This window comes from Nicotiana tomentosiformis, chromosome 8 (genome assembly GCF_000390325.3).
Source record: "Nicotiana tomentosiformis chromosome 8, ASM39032v3, whole genome shotgun sequence".
Lineage (NCBI taxonomy): Eukaryota > Viridiplantae > Streptophyta > Magnoliopsida > Solanales > Solanaceae > Nicotiana > Nicotiana tomentosiformis.
Genome location: NC_090819.1, coordinates 51,359,095 through 51,377,215, shown reverse-complemented (window position 1 = coordinate 51,377,215; position 18,121 = coordinate 51,359,095).

Here is an 18,121-nt window from a genome sequence, read left to right as displayed (position 1 = left end):
ACAATTTTGTAGTGAGACTATTGTTAAACAACCATTTCCTCCTTAGGTTACTGAGCTTAGGTTGAAGCCTTCTTCCTTACTTCCTGATCTAGTCTTTCATTGTAGTATTTAGGGAGGATTCTCTGACTCTTTTAAAGATGTGAGCTTATTACATTGTATACTTGACGGACCTTTTGATGTCCTTCCTTTCCTATAATTATCCGTAGCTACTTACTTCCACCCCTTTGTGCTTGCAGGGTTGCTTCTGAACTTGATATTTTGACTGACTTCCCAGTGGCACTCTCTTTTATCTCCGTAACACTCATATGGTATCTTTAACTACCCCAACTCCTATCTAAATATTTCTCAATGATTACGATGTCATAACTGCGAGGCTGAATTCACTATATTGGGTTTTACTATGTTTCTCTTACACGATCTGCTGACCTGACTGTAACCTCATGTTTAGCCATAACTAGGCTCTTCCTGATCAATTACTAACTACTTGTTGGCCCATTCTCATCTCAATATTCCGCGTAATCTTTCTTGGGTTATTTCCTTTGCCTTAACTTATGTCTTGTACTGGCTCCTTATTTATTAATAACAGCTCGGGCAGGAACCCTTACTTCCTCTCCTTGATGTCGTGCTTGCACAATATTCTGAAATCGTAGCATATATGTAAGATTTGGATAAGTGCCATCTCATTCCTCTTTTATTTTTATCGCATTCTTCCTTTACCATTCCATAGTCACTAGAACCACTTAATTCTGATTTAATGCAACATCACTCCATATTCCCCCTTTAGGGGAGTACTAAGAGCTGAAGCCACGAGGATCTACCTATAAATGTTTTTCCTCTTCACCTTTGGCGTCGTTTCACAACATCAATGACCCTTACTTGCCTTGCGGCAATCCTCTGTACCAAGGATAAAAAATTCCCTTTCTCGCAATGGTGACACTTAGTGCAACTGGCATATACAATCCCTTAAGCTTAACTTTGCTCATATTGCTTGCTTTAGGGAAGCGTCTTCCTGAATGGCCATTTTCTGAATTTCTCATGAATCATCTTCTGTTGTCCATTCTATTATCGTCGGAACGCAAATCTGAAATTCTCATGATGCTGACTATTATCAAGTCACTCAGTCCCTAATTCCTATTTAGTTTATCTTGTTCACCAGCCCATACTGATTTCTATTATTATGGGGTCTAACTTTTCCTTCCAGTAGTTGCGTTGGAGTCACAAACTTATTTTTCGAAGTGAGGATATAACTTTATGGTCTATACTCTTTTGTTGTCTCAAGGCTTGTCACCTCTCGTTTTTCCCTTCACTTGGCTATAGACTCTGTAATACTATCATTTTTTTTATCTACCGTTGTCATCCATGTACCATATTTTACTCATACTGCTCCATTAACTCTCTTCTTTTTTTTTTTCTGCTAACATTTCTGTCTATCACTTTATTCTAAAAACTCGAAGAAAACAATCTTTTGCTTTTAGCCCCTCTAGCTCCATCCATTGGCTCCTCGAATTGCCTAACATTCTCTTTCTACCAAGGATGGGAGCCACACTAAGGTAATATTTATCCCTTCTAGGCTTCCAGTGCTTTTGTAGTACTCATAACTAGCTGTACTATTTTAGGGTGCACCATCGAGGTGTCTCACAAGGAGATCCATTACCACGTTTGCTCTATCCTTCGAAAACGTCAACTAACTCTACCAATCCATCCACTATTTTGGGTTATTCTATCCCCAGCCGGATCCTGATAACTCGTCCTTCTCTTAAACTATGTCTGTTAGCTCCCATAGGGCATAACTGAGATCGATGTGGCCGATTGTTCATACATCTATCCCTATTGAAGGTAACTCAAAATGCTTATATCTCCCTTCCTGAATGGTAAATAATGATAATCTTTATTAATTGGATACCTCGTACCCTTTTTCATCTTGCTTCTTTTACTTCTTGAAACTTGTATTTATCTTCTGAATCTCCCATTGTCTTTTACCATAAAGGTTGATAAATATTCATGCCTTATGGTTCCTTATCAATAGGCTTACACGTCTTAGTGTACACATGATCTGCTGAATACCTCATATTTATCCATCATAAGCATGATGCAAAAATTGAGTTCCTCTGACTCAACTCTTCCACACCTATATCTCTTATCATCCGTCTTTCTGGATGCAGGCATCGTTGTATTACGAATAAGATAGAGTTTAGGAAATTGAGTTCATACAACTGAGCTCTACCACACGATCTAGAGTAAGAAGAAAGAGTGACAATCCTAAATGCCCTGTAGCCTCCTGCTTATATGTGTGGTGTACAACACACCCATAAACAAGACTCTACTAGACACGGCTTGTAGACTCCCTAGAACAGAACTGCTCTGATACCACTTTTGTCACGACCCAAGCCGATGGGCTACGACGGGCACCCGCTACCTTACTCAACCGAGTACTGACATAATGTATCTTTCTTATTACATCATCATATACACATGACATACGGGCCTAATAGGCCAACATCATCATTTGTAAACTCAAAACATAGGCCGACAAGGCCGTACAATCTTTCACATACACGACATATGTCGACAAGCCTCTAAGAGTACATAAATGTCATAAAGGTCGGGTCAGGGACCCGCCATACTAATCAGTACATGTCCTAATCATACTGACCACATAAGCAACTCCAGAACAAATGGAGTGCACCAACATCTTCCGCTGAGCTGATCGCCTACTTGGAGGACTCTCGACCTGTCTATCGAGACATGCTGGCATGAAACGCAGTGTCCCCAGGCATAAAGAACGTCAGTACAGATAATGTACCGAGTATTTACGGAATGAAAATGTAGCACCCCAGAAATTTTCGAAGTACCTAAGTGTAAAGCCCTCATTCGAGGACGAATGATCCTAAGCGGGGGAGAATGTAATACCCCAGAAAATTTTGAAGTACCTAAGTGTAAAGCCCCGTAAATTTTTTTAAAAGAAAGTAATGTTTCATGGTGCCGAATTGGTTTTACGTGTTGAGTATTATAGAAAGGAAAGGAAAGTAAAGGAAAATTATATCGGACTTTTTGGGTTGAACAATGCACCGGAAAGTAAAGGAAAAGTTTTGACGGAAAAGTGCATTTCTGAGGTCCATTATGAGACCGCAGAATTACTTTGCGGACCGCATAATGGCCGCAGAGTGAGGCAGTTAATAGGGTTAATTGGAAGCAATTATGCGGTCGACTATGCGACCACATAACTGTTATACGGTGCACTATGCGACCGCAGAACAGTTATGCGGACCGCATAGTGACCGTAGACTCAGGCAGATTTTTGGTCATTTTGGACACCAATTATGCGACCGATATGCGGTCCGCATAACCATTATGCGGTCGCATATGCGACCGCATAACCTGTTCCTGAGCTTCATTTTTGGGTTTTTAAAACCCGACCCTACTCCATTAAATACACGTTTTGGGCCATTTTTGAGATATAATCTGACATGTTAAAGTGAGAGAGAGTGCCCTAGAGTGAGAAGGTATTCTTCAATAATTGTTCTTCAATTCTTGCTCAAGTTTTGGAAGATTAAGAAGGCAAGCTCACTAAGTCTTCATCCTAGAGGTAAGATTCTACACCCTAAACCCTAATTTCAAAATCATCTGAAAATGGGTAATTAACAAGATAATATTTGGGCATGAGAGTTGATTATTTTACATGCATGTGATATCAAAGGGTGTAGGAAGATTGTTGAACTAAGCATGGTAAAGATTGGGTTGTGGGATGATGGAATCCTCCATAAAAAGACCTTGAAACCTTGTGCACACCTAGTGTTTGATAAAATGCTCAAATGAGCTAGAACCATGATCATCTTCCTAATTTTGATTCAATTTGTTATATTTCTATAATAGATTGAAGTTGCTAAGAATTTCCGGAACATTTTAGAGTTTAAGGAATCTCAATTGAGGTATGTTGGCTAAACTCTTCTCTTAGATTTGAATCACATGATGTTCCTGAAAAATATGTAAGTCCCGAGTGGTTTATTATAAAATTGGCTATTCCGAATAAAATTGGGTTGAACGATATATATATATATATATATATATATATATATATATATATATATATATATATATATATATATATATATATATATATATATTAGACAAGTATCTCAAATGCTTTATTCATATTATGTTATCAATTGAGGATGTGTTAAAATATGGTTGTGCATTAATAATGTTCAACTTCAAGTCAATTTCAAACGAAGGCTATTATGCCAAATTTTGTGGAATATCTCTATGTGCCTTAGACTCTAAGTTGCTCACATGTGTACTACACACCTTGATTTGAATTGTATTTGTTGTTGATGATGATGATGATATTTGAAATTGAAAAGGTGAGCAGGAAATACTGAATATGGCCAACGTGCCAAGATTGATCTTATAATTATGGCCATTATTGCCAATGAAATGAAAAGATGTGAAAGTAATATGAAATGAGATGATTGATATAAAAAGGTTGATGTCTCAAATAAGATAGCCTAGCCGGTCGGGTCATGATCGGACACCATGCCGCACATATGGTGGTGATTGTGCTGGAAATTGTAATTGAAATGGTAATTGTGGTTGATGTCCCTAATGGATAGCCTAGCCAATCGGGTTTTGATCGAACTCCGTGTTAAATACGGTGGTATTGATATTGAGAGAAATTGTGGTTAATGTCTCTAATGAGATAGCCTAGCCGATCCGGTCATGATCGGACTCCGTGCTAAGAGTACGGTGGTATTGGTTATTGTGAATAATGGTATTGTAAATAATAGTATTGTGGACAATGGTATATCGATACTAAAAATCTCCCAATGTGAGATATGAAAATTTATTTGAACAGTGTCTTGATCCTAAATTGAGGTTTGATGTTGATTAAAGCTTCCTTTGATATTATGATAATCTTGTTTGTATTATTTGTCATTCTATTGAGAGGATGTTTAGTTATACATAATAGTGCTATTCGACAGTACTAACGTCCCTTTTGCCGCGGGCGCTACATCTTTCAATGGATGCGGATGGTTCCACAGCAGGAGATATTGATCAGTGATAGCAGTGCACCTTCTTTCCAGCTGACTTGGTGAGCCCCACTTCATTCCGGGGTCATGAATCTTTTGTACTTTGTGTATTCTGTTCGAGGTATAGCCAGGGCCTTGTTGCCGGCATTATCATTGCACTCTTCTTTATCTATACAGGCTCCGTAGACATAGTGTGGGTTGTGTATTGGTGCTGGGGAAGACAAGCTATGTTATGTTGTAGTTGTATTACTTGTCCATTTGAGACGTTAAAAATGGTGAAACTTATGGTAAGAAATTGGTAATTGCAGACATGAGCACTTTATTGTTTAATTAAGGAAAACATATATTCTCTTTATTCATGAATGAGTTTGGGTAGAAGGAATCTAACAGGCTTGCTCGGTCGGGATCACTCGGTTGAGCGCCGGTCGCGCTTCCCGGTTTTTGGGCGTGACAGAAAATCAGTAAATAATAGACATGAGAGAAACATGGAGTAAAAGACTCGACATGTACGTCAGCATAACTCTGTGAATTATTTCATTTTTATAATGTCATGCATATGCGTATAAATGTCATACCATGCATTGGTATATGCGCTCATAACATCATCAATCCTCTGAGGGCATCCCATCATATCATTTTGGCCACTGTGGGCAAATCATCAATGTATACCAGCTGATCAGGTGGTGGTGCGTATATAATGCCGTAACCTTTTTCCATATCCCATATACATATAATATACATATATACGCATATATAATGCCATTTGGTCATGGGTCAATGTAAATGAATGCAATGCATGATAAGTACGTCAATAAAATATTTTGGAGTGTCATAAGACCATTATGCCTCTGATTAATATCATGAAATAGACGTTATCAACTTACGTATTTTCTGAGACCCATAAAAAGACGATAGAATCATAAGACTTATGGGAAAATAAGAATATACACATCTCTAGCATTTCTACGAATATAGTAATTTATGGAAGTTATGCATTTGCTCGTTTCGTTAGTATCGTATAGATCATGCCAAAAAGAAAGAAGGGATAGCCTTAACATACCTGAGTTGATTATCTTGACAATCCTCTAACACACATTAATTGCGACAAAACACGGAGCAAATCGTATGAAAAGCTCGAAGCAATCACATTGCTATGCAAAGAAGATTTTGGCCGAAACTTTTCCTTAGGAACTTAGCAACAATGTTGCTATTTGGAAAATGAATTAACATTGCTATGTTCTTAGATAGTGATTTGTATAGTAACGTTCTTGGCTGAGACTCTCTAAGAGGTTAGAAAGATATGTATCTCTTTCTTAAGAATGAATATATTAAGAATGGACTTGTAACTCTTTTCTTGAAAATGGATGTGTGACTCACGTTTTAGACTTTGCCACATAATAGTATAACTTTAATAGCCATCTAAATATTAAGGGAGGGGCTGCCACATTTTTCCCTCTTAAAGTTATCCAAATTATTGATAATTTATTAATCTCCCACTAACCAATAATTGCCCAATTATCCACATAATTAGGAATTATCTCAAATTAATTAAAATACTACTCACTTTTAACATATCTTATACATCTTACTATCATAGTCACGTAGTACCTTGCATGGCACTAATCCATAAATACCGAGTATTATAGCTCGAATCATATATTTTATTTCCAAATCGACAATCTTCAACGAAACTCATTATCTTTGATTCGTTCACCCTTTAACCTTCACGGCACTTTACTTATCACGTGTTATAAGTAGCATAAATGCTTATAACCTAAAAAATAATCTCATCCTCGAGTCTACGTCGATTAACTTACAACGAAGCTTTTACGTACGAACATGCGGGATTTAATATCTCATTTCGGAGCTTTCATCAATTTACTTATGACATATTTTTACGTACGAAAATATGGGGTGTAACAAGAATCAATAATAAATGGATAAAAGTTCCATAGTATGAGATGAGATTAGGTTGTCATTCTTAAGGTGAACAGTAATGAGCAAGCATTAAGGGACTTAGATTTAAACATATAGGATAAGCAGCGAGAGAGTAACCTGGAGTTGGGTAGCAGACCTTTGTAATAATAAACCGAAGTAAGTGTTATGGTATAGTATAAGCTGCCTAGATATAGTAAATCTATAAGCATAATTAACTGAGGCTATGAAACAAGATATAGCAATAGTTGTAAGTTCGACAAGTACCGAGCAAAGAACTTCAGTACACCTATGGATGCCTAGAGGGACAGCTTGTCATAGTTTTGTATATGTTCACAAAGTAAGGCCTAGAGATAGGCTAAAAGATGGAGGACAAAGGAGAGAAAAGTCACATAGGCACACATATAATGATAGAATCGTACATGCTGCATGACATAAGGTATTACGAGATTGGAAGAATTCTGACCACAAGTCATGGTCTGAGAGAGATGCCTAAAAGGGGGAATGCCCTGGCCTTTGGATTTATTCATAGAACAGTTGCCTAGATGGACAGGACAATAGTAAAGTATTTGTAAGAGCTATAGGTTATAAGACTGGTAAGCACATCAGTCAGCATTCGAGCATGAATGTTCCAAGGGGGGAGGGGGGAATGATGTTACACCCCATATTTTTGTATGTAAGAGTACGTCGTAAGTGAATTGATGTAAGCTCAAAAATGAGATCATCTATGAAAAGTTTATAAAATAAGTTAATAGTTACCATGGAGGTTAAGATCACGAATGCCAAGTACCAAGAGGGTTGGAAGGCTTAGAAGCTAAACGAATTGAAGAAAATAAGTTTCATCGAAAGTCGACAAGTTGGGAATGTTATAACATGTACTTTTGGGGTGAGACTAGGCTGCTTAACATTATAAGGAGGTTATGTTATGAGTTATTTCAGTCTTATGATATTCGTGTATTATGTTTTGAAGTCAAGCGATTTGTGGATCAAAAGTTGGCAAAGGTCATCAAAAATTACATTCATAAATGTGTTGAACATTCGGTCAAACGTAGCTAAGCTTTTCTCCCAATATACTTGAAATTACAGGGTTATATACCTACCAAATTAATGATCTATGAGTATAGTTTCTAACAATAAACCATTTTTCGATACGACATCGGAGTAGAGAGATATTCGCGTTTTTGCAAGACTACGCAAGCAGCTCCTAATGGGACCCACTTAGGCGATGGTCGACCTACTTTACTTTAAAAACGATTTGGACGAACGTTATTTCTCATTCTTTGACCCAACCTCGTCCCTACACTCCTCCTAACCCTCCTAAACAGATACCATAAGGGTTTGAAGTGATTGCACCATATTGCAATATCAAAAATTAGTTCTAGTGAAGAACAACACCTCTTTGGGGTTGTGTTGTCATTGAGGATAATTGTGGGCTCTGTTTGAATGAAATTTCAAGTTGTTGCTACTTTCTAAGGTGAGTATAACATCCTACTAATTGTGCTTAAGTTTTCTTGTATGTTGGTTAAGTTGTTATGATGTGACAAGATAATACTTGGACTAGCTTGAGATGTTGTTGTTCTTGATGGATTGATTTGAAAGTTGCTCTTATGAACTCTAAGTGGCTGGAAATTAAGGTAATTAAGTTGACTATGATATTTTTAGTTTGATTATTTTGGTTTACATTCAATCTTTCTGAGGAAATTTGGTAACTAGAAAAGGAAATGGCTATAAAGCACTTGAAAGTTGTCGACAGTGATATTATCTTCTGTTGGGCTATTTCAAGTAACTTTAAAATTGAGTACAAGGATGGAAATCCTTTAAAAAAGTATTTGTTATTATACTGGATATATTACTAAGTTCAAGAATAAATGATAATGGGGTTGAAGGGTGCTAAAGGGATTCAATCCAAGCTTGCCGCTCGTCGTGATATGTTGATGACTTGTTAATAAAATATTTTTTACCCTATTGTTGATGTTATTCTTAATGAATTTATCTGGTTGTTGTTGTTGGTATATGGTATTGGAGAAGGCCCTAGTTTCCGGGGAGATGCTGCCCAAATTTACATAAACGAGCTGCTAGTTTAAGTTGCGCACTTAGCCTTTACTCAGCACTGATTTTGAATCTCCTTATGATATGGTAGATTGAGTTAAGTTGTTTGAAGAATTTCTTGGAAGGTATTAAGGACTCAACGGAGTTAAGGTATGTTAAGGCTAAACCTTTCCTTAATTTTGGCATGATCCTCTATTTACATGTGTTTGATAACGAGATATAAAGAGAAGTTCATATTCTTGAATTTATGTACATTATCCTAGTCTCATAGGTTATCATATTCTCCCTTATCAGGACTTTATATTCAGTTAATATTATCTTCTTCCAATCAAGAGAGCAGAGGGTCTATATATATATATATATATATATATATATATACCATTACAGTATTTTCACCATCATCGAGCTATAATCAGTTGGCAGGCCCCTATTGGGCAACCTATGATCAGATGGTATATACCGAGCCTAGTGTTGCTGAGCGCCTATGAGCAATCCTAGTATGGCCAAGCGCCTATGAGCGAGCCTACTACGGCAGAGCAGTTACACATACCGAGCCTTATAAGGCCGGACAACTATTTTACATACTATATTAAGAGAGTCGAGTCAGTATCAGCAAGTAAGCACATATTCAGATTATCTTTGACTCCCAGTTACTTTCAATTATTATATTATCAGTTCATGTTCAGCTTTCAGTTAATTCAGGTCCTGCATTTCATGCCTGCAGGTCCTGATTGATAACTAGATATACCTTCCCAGTAAACAAAGTCAAACATAAGCTTGGTTGGTAAGCTCCACTTCCTCGAGGTTACCAGATCTAGACCTTGGAATTCATTATATATATATTGGTGTGATGGGTAGGTCAAGGCCCTATCCCGACCATAATACAATTCAGCTATCTCTAAAGGCTTGTAGACGAATCCTATATATTTTGTATATCAGTATTGTGGCCTTTCCAGCCCTGTGTACATGTTAGTTTGGTATTGTTGGTTGTAGACATTCATGGTGGCCTCGTCAACCTTGATTTGTAAGGTAGGCCTAGTAGGCCTAAGTTGAGGGTTACCCCTCCAGAGTTCATAGTTATAGAGTTGTACACTCGGGCCAATTATGGCACAGGGTGCCGGCCACACCTCTCCAGGTTTGGGGCGTGACAGTGTGTGCATGAACCGGGATCACTCGGTTGCACAAGAGACAGAACAAGTAGAAATAAAATTGTGAACACAGAGACAGAGCAGTGGTAGAAGATCACAATAATAATCTCAGTAAGGCAACACGAAAAAAATTGCATCACAATAATAGAATCGACAAGGTAAATAGAGAACTATATAGAAACAAAGAGCCAACAAGGCAGTGGAAAAAGGAGTAGCAGAATGAAGGAGGAGAAGAAGAAAAAGAAGATGAGGTGTAATATTTGAGTAAGTACTAACTTTGATTCTTACAACCAGTAGATAGATGATTGATTAGTTGAATAGCATCTTGTTGTACAGAGGAAGCTTCTCTGGTGTGCGAGCACTAAAAGCTAGCATTTTAAGATCCATCAGTAATCTTGAGTTCAGACACTGAAGTTGTGCAATGATGTTCATTGTAATTTCTAATTACATAGTATCCTTTTGTGCGTTGAACTTTTTATGCATTCCTTGTGTAATACCCCGTATCTTCGAACTAAGAATTGAACCTTTATACATGAGTAAATTTACCAAAACTCACAAGAATAAGGTTGTGCTCAAGTATATAGATCAAGAGCTTAGTGCATAAAAGAATGAAATCCCAAAATGATTCCACGATTGAAAGTGCGATAATGATAATTGGAAATGATGTTGTGCATGTCGAAGGAGTCTACGGACTATTACTATATCATATGGTCCTTATAATAGGTGAAGGAAGTATTTTGGATGTTAATTAAGGTATAAGAAGAGCCCTAGCACAAAGTCAAGTTGAAAGTTGCATATGGGCCTGTATTTCAAATAAATTAGCTGAAGCTTCAACTTCAACCAAGCATATATAGCTGTGTATAATGAGTTAGGTAGCATATTACCTATAAAATTAAATTTCTTTGAATCTATTTTCCAATGTAATAAACCGTTTGTCAATCTGACATTGGTACAAAGAGTTATGCGTGTTTTACTACATAACTACACAACAATCAAGTCCATGCAGACATGTGGCACATCAAGGGTGCACAAATATAAGTCTCACAAGTCGGTTCTATCCATATTTTATATCATTTTCATTTCAAGAGCGGAACATAGGATCCCCTAAACATTCTCTCTTGCTTTTCATCTTCAAGGTAAGTCCATTTTAAAGTTAAACATGGATATCACTCCATTAGTTACATGATTGTAACACCGATCTTTCGTCAAATCATAGCAAATCGAAGGAGTTCGTCAAATTGATTAAAAAAATAGTTCTTTGGTTATAGTAGTAAAGGTAAGAGGAATTCTTCAAGTCATGCTTATGGATTCATGTGAGTATCTTAAAGTGTTTTCGATAAGGACTCACGTGACGGTGATCGAAAGCCATGGGTTCAAGTTGCATGATTCGTATAAGATATGTATGGGGTTGTTTTGTGTGTTGTGGGCTGCCCTAGGTAAGATAAAGTTTGGGAAGTGTTATTTGATATTATGGGGATGTCATATGGTGTTCTTGTGAATTCGGAGAAGGTTGGGTATGAAGAACACCAATGAATTGTAACTCTCGGAAGCTCATTGCTCTCTGATTGGTTCACGAATTATTTATTTGACTAAATGTAACAACCCGACTGGTCATTTTGAGCTTTAGCATTCCTTTTGGCAGTTTGAGAATTTGAGTAGCTTCACATGATATACTATGAGTTGCGTGTATGGTTGGTTTTGATTTTCGAGAAGTTCGGGATTGATTTGATAGAGTAGTTCTCAATTTGAAAGCATTAAACTGAAAGAGTTGACCAAGGTTTGACTTTTAAGTAAATGACATCAGAATCGGGATTTGATGGTTTTAATATATTCCTATTGTGTTTTTATACTTGAGCATATATTCGGATTTGAATTTGGATATTCTTATAAGTTTTTTGCTTTATTTGTCGAAAGTTGGCAATTTAACAAATTGGAGATTTCATAGTTTTGATAGGGAGTCGGTGTTATTGGTCTCCTATTGTGGTTTTGAGATCATGGATAGGTTTATTTGTTTGATTGGAACTTATGTGCTAAGTTTTATTGTGATCCAGAATGTCTAAGTGTGATTCGGACGCGTTCATCGAAGTTTGAAAGTTAAGAGAATGATTTTGATCTTCTCTAACGACCTGACCGGTCATTTTGAGCTTAAGAATTTTTGTTCAGTAGTTTAATTTATTGAGTAATTTCATATTATGTCTTGTGACTTGCGTGTATTGTCGGTTTTAGTCTTTGAGCAAATCAGGATTGATTTGGAAAAATGATTCTCATTTTAGTAGCTTTAAGTTGGGAGATTTGGAAGAATCGGGATTGAACCTTGGATTGGAGTTTTGATGATTAAGTTAGGACCAGATGGTGATTTTGGACTTGGGTGTTTGGCCGGATTTGTATTTGGAGGCTTCTAGAAGGTTTTAGCAATAATTGGCGAAAGTTTACAATTTGAAGGTTTGGAAGGTTTATAAGTTTAACCGAGAGTTGACTTTTATGATATCGGGTTCGAATTGTTGTTATGGAAGTTGCAATAGGGTTGTTATGTCATTTGGAACTTGTGTGCAAAATTTGAGGTCATTCCGTGTTGATGTTATATGGTTCGGCACGGGTTTTGGAAGTTGAAATCTCAAAAGTTCAAAAGTTCATTAAGTTTGATTTGGGGTACCATTCGTGGTTGTGATGTTGTTACGTGTGATTTTGGGCTTCGATTAGGTCCGCGTTATAGTTTTGAACTTGTCGGTATGTTTGGACGGGGTCCCGGGGGCCTCGGGTGTGCTTCAGATAAGTTTTAGATTGTTTTGGTCATTGTGGGGAGTTCTGGTGCTAGTTCCTCGCAGCTGTGTAGTTATGGCCTCAGGTGCGGTCTCACTTATGCAAGTGTTGAATGACTTTTGCGAAGAGGAGGCACCCAGGAGAGTCCCGATTCTGCTGAGGATATTACGCATATGGGTCGTCCCACATGCGGTTGGTTGTGCGTACCTGCGGAGTTTGATCAGGCTGGGATTGTACGCTTCTGTGCTTGTGGAACCGCACCTGCACGGGCACAGATGTGGCTGGTTGGTCGCATATGCGGTGAGCGGCCTATTGAGGCATTCTCGCATATGCAAGATGGGGACATCATAAGCAGTTATCGCAGATACAACTTAGGGACCGCAAATGCAGATTCCCTAACAGTTTATTTCATATTTCGAGGGTTTGTTCATTTTATCACATTTTGTGTTAGAGAGCTCGGTTTTGGGCAATTTTGGAAGAGATTTTCACGATTCGGATGCGGGTGAGTATTATTTACTCGGATTTGTTCATATTTCATGATTCCAACCTCAAGTTTAGTGTTTTATTAATTATTTAAATTTAAAAATTGGGTATTTTAGTAAAACCATTTCTAAAACATAAATTGATGATTTGAATGCCGATTTGAGGTTGAAATTGGATGATTTTGGTATAGATTGAATCGAATCAGAGTGGGTGTTCGAAATTTGTGAGTTTTGTCAAGTTCCGAGGTGAGGGTCCGAGGTGAGGGTCCGAGGTTGATTTTTGGGTTGACTTTTTGATTTTAGTTGAAGATCTTAACTTTGTTAATCATACTTGATTTATCTTGCACTGTTTGCTAATATTAAGTCGTTTTGGCAAGATTTGAGCCGAGCTAAGGTGAATTTTTAAAAAAAACTATTTTTGAGTGATGAATTAGCAAAATTGAGGTTAGTATCTTGCCTAACGTTGTGTGGGGTAACTACCTCGTAGGATAGAGCTTAATTGCACTATTTGAATTATGTAGAAGACGTGTAAATGAGGAGACGAGTATGTACACGGGCTTATATGTGCAAATTGACTAGTTTATTGAGTTAATTTTTCTGTTTCATTGTGTTGTTGTTGAGACTCTTGTATGTATTGTTATTGAGTCGTGGGTTATGCAATGTTGTGATATTGGTATTGTTGTTTTAAAAATATTATGGCCTATGGGCACGTGCGGTACGAGTTGGTATATTGTGTTGTTGTTATTTTGGCTAATGTGAGTTCATTGTGTGGATTGATTGTTGCTATGCGAAGCATAAGGGTGGCATTTCACAGTTGTTAATTGTGCAGAGTGAAACGGGTGGCTATTGATATATTGTTTGGGCGGAGCGATACGGGTGGCTATTGATATATTATCTGGGCGGAGCGATACGGGTGGCTATTGATATATTTTCTGGGCGGAGCAATATGGGTAGCTATTAGTATATTATGTGGGCGGAGTAATACAAGTGGCTTTTGATATATTGTCTGGGCACAGCGATAGGGATGATTGTTCATTTTATTGTCTGGGTGGAGTGATACGGGTGGCTATTATGATATTGTCAACACGAAGAGATAAGGGTGGCTATCTCAGGGATGATATGTGATGGCCTGGGGGCATGTTATTGATGATATTTGTATGACGGTGTGACTTCTTTGTTTGTGTCATCCATATTACGTGATTTGTTGTGTTATTTCCAATGTGCTACTCGGTATCTAAGATTTCACCTATTGACTAGAGTTGTGATAGTACACTTGCACATGCATACACCAAAACATGTCATTTGTATCAATTCAGATTATAGAACTTGATGTTCATTGATCATGCACATATACTCTTATATATATGCTTTTTCTGCGATATGGTTTGATTGTTAGCCCATGACCACGCTGGGCGGATTGTGATATTGAGCCTGTGCATGGCGGGCAGATTATGATAGTGAGCCTGTGACAATGCCGGGTGGATTGTGATATTGACACGTGAGTTATCCGTGCGGATATGAGATATGTACATTATTGGCACGTGGGTTATCTGTGGAGAACGTGAGTTGTCTGTGCGGTTGTTAGGGACACACTATGCGGGGTTGTGCTAGGTAGGTGGTTCTTAGTGAAATGATATTTTCCGACTTCAGGGTCAGATTTATGTTTCCATTGTTGATGATTCAACGGAAATGATCATTGAGGAGGTTCGTAGTTTGTGGTATTTTGTTTGTACAAATGGTGCAGAGACGTATCACGATTCAAGGCAGAATTTTAAGTGACGGAGAATAAGGAGGACATTAGCAAGTAGTAATCGTGGTGCCTGATTATCAACAGGTCGAGGATGAGCAGCATGGGCTGAGTGGTTTACTTCGAAAAGTGGCTATACTTGTGTGGAAGTGGGGACGTACCATTATGAACTTTGTGGTAGGGTAGCCACCGGATTTGAGGAAGGTTAGTGCAATTTGGGTCATTGTGGGCAAATAATTAAGTATGTGCATTTTATTTGGTGATGACTACTTGCATTCTAGAGTGTAGGCTTTTTCTTGAGCTACAAACGGAATGTGAATGCTTGATTATCATCTTTGTGTACTGTACGATCTTGAGTTTTGGATGTGTTGATGGATCTTTTGGTTGTTAATTGGTAGAATGGAATAGATTCTTGTGGCATATGTACGAGTGTAGACTCGGGAGAATCAATTTATCTCATAGTGGTGGTGCTCATGGAATGGTCATGGAAAGAATTGAAGTAACATATGTGGACTATCTTTTTTGAGAAGATTTGAGGTGGTACAATTTCTCATGAGGTTGTTATAAAGAGTTTTACCTTCTATCTTGGGATGTATGTACTATGATGTGAGTCTGGATAGCTTCAAGTAGATGGAACGACTATGACGAGGTTGAGTATGCATTTGGGTTGATACTTTGGGATATGTTGTGGATAGAGCAATGAGCATATGAGAAAGTCAATCGAGTAACAGTGTGAGGTCATGGTAACTAGGATAAATGGTCATTGTTAGTTCTTGGGTTATGTAATTGTGGTTTAAAGCCAAGTGGGGGAGACTAGCATCGATTATTGAATCACATGGTCATTTGTTGTTACTGTCTTGGAATTTTTGTGCTTGTGGATTAGTTATGGTTTGAGGAGGATGACTTCAAGATTGTTTCGGGAAAGGAATTTTGTCACGACCCAAACCGATGGGCCACGACGGGTGCCCGAGTCCTACATGTCAAACACCCCTAAGCATGCGTATAAGATGTAAACATGAATAACATCTGCTGAATTACGAGAATAACATACATTAGGGAAATCTGCCCAAAATACATATGTACATATACGTGCAGAATACGTAGGGCGAGCCGACAAGACTACTATAGACAACTATATACCCAAAACTGGAAGCCGGCAAGGCCACATACTAGCCAACTATACATACTGTCTACAAACCTCTATTAGAATATACAACTGTACAAGGACGGGACTGGGCCACGTCATACCCATATATGTATACAAGCATATCGTACCAAAATCAAAAGCAGCTCCGGATCAAATGGAGCACGCCAACTCTCGCTGATCAAGGATCCTAAGAATGTGGACCGTCAGCTTGTCTACCTGCATATGCGGGCATGAAATGCAGGCCCCGGGAAATAGGGCGTCAGTACTAATAATGTACTGAGTATGTAAGGCATAAAAATCAGTACATAACAGACATAGATGAAACAGGGAATAAAGAATTCCGACTGTAAGTCTAAATCACTTTGTAAATCCTGAAACATTTATAATGTCATGCACGTACGTATAAATGTCTTGTCATGCATAGGTATAGGTATACATAACATCATCAAGCCTCTGAGGGCATCCCATCATATCATCTCGGCCACTGTGTGCCAAATCATCCACATATACCACCTGATCAGGTGGTGGTGCATATATAACGCCGTAACCTTTTCCCATATCCCATATACATATAAGTACATATATATACGCGTATATAACGCCATCTGGTAATGGGTCAATGTGCATGTACAAATGAATGAAATGCTAAAAATATGTTAATAAGATCAATATACCTTTCGAACAAACTTTATCAACTACGTATTTTCTGAGACCCATGAACAGAAGATGTGATAATAAGATACATGGGAATTCAAGAACATAGGCACCTCTAATACTCCTATGAATAGAGTCATTTATGGAAGTTGTGCATTTGCTCGTTTCGTTTGTATCGTATGGATCATGATAAAAAGAAAGAAGGAAATAGCCTTAACATACCTGAACCGATTCTTTTAAAATTTGCAATTCACGCTTTACAGAATCAACAACCAACGTTATCTAATTTTGGTATGGAATTGTTTTGCTCTTTGAAGAATTCACGACCAGTCACTCTCTATAAGAGATTCCATTTGATTTGTAATGCACACATGAATTCATTTGAAGAAACTCACGTTAAGCCTTTATAAACTCACATTTAAGTCTTTAGAGACTCATAATAAGATAGCATCTCACGTTTAGAAACTCATAGTAAGATGGCATCTCATGTTTAAGCCTTTAGTGGATGTGACCCACTTAGTAGATGAGTAAGCCACTTAATCCTCTAAATTTGCCACCTATGTAAGACTTAATAGTCACTTTAAGAGTGATAGGGGATGCTGCCATGTTTTTGTGGGGTTAAGCCACAATCTCCCACTAAAAATTATTAGTTACCCAATTATCCACATAATTAAAAATTATCTCAAATTACTTAAAATACAACTCATTTTTAATACACATTACATACCCTACTATCCTGATCGTGGGGTACCTTGTATGGCATTAGTTCATAAATGTCGGGTATTGTAACTCGGACCGTATTTTATCCCAAATCGACAACCTTCAACGAAACTCATTTTCTTTGATTCGTTTACCCTTTATTCTTCACGACACTTACTTATCACTTTTTATAAATAGCATAAATGCGTATAACCTCAATATAATCTCATCCCCGAGTCTATGTCGATTAACTGAAGACGAAACTTTAACGTACAAAAATGTGAGATGTAACAAATTTGCTGGAGGCATGTTATATTTCACATGGTTGTTATATGTAGGTTGTAGAATGACTCAGGTTGGATAGACCTTTGGGGATATAGTATGTAATGGGAAAGGATTCACTCAGTTGTTCTTTTGGAGTATTCATCAGCTAACAGAGCACTAATCATTCGCATTTTGGCTATGTACTTAGG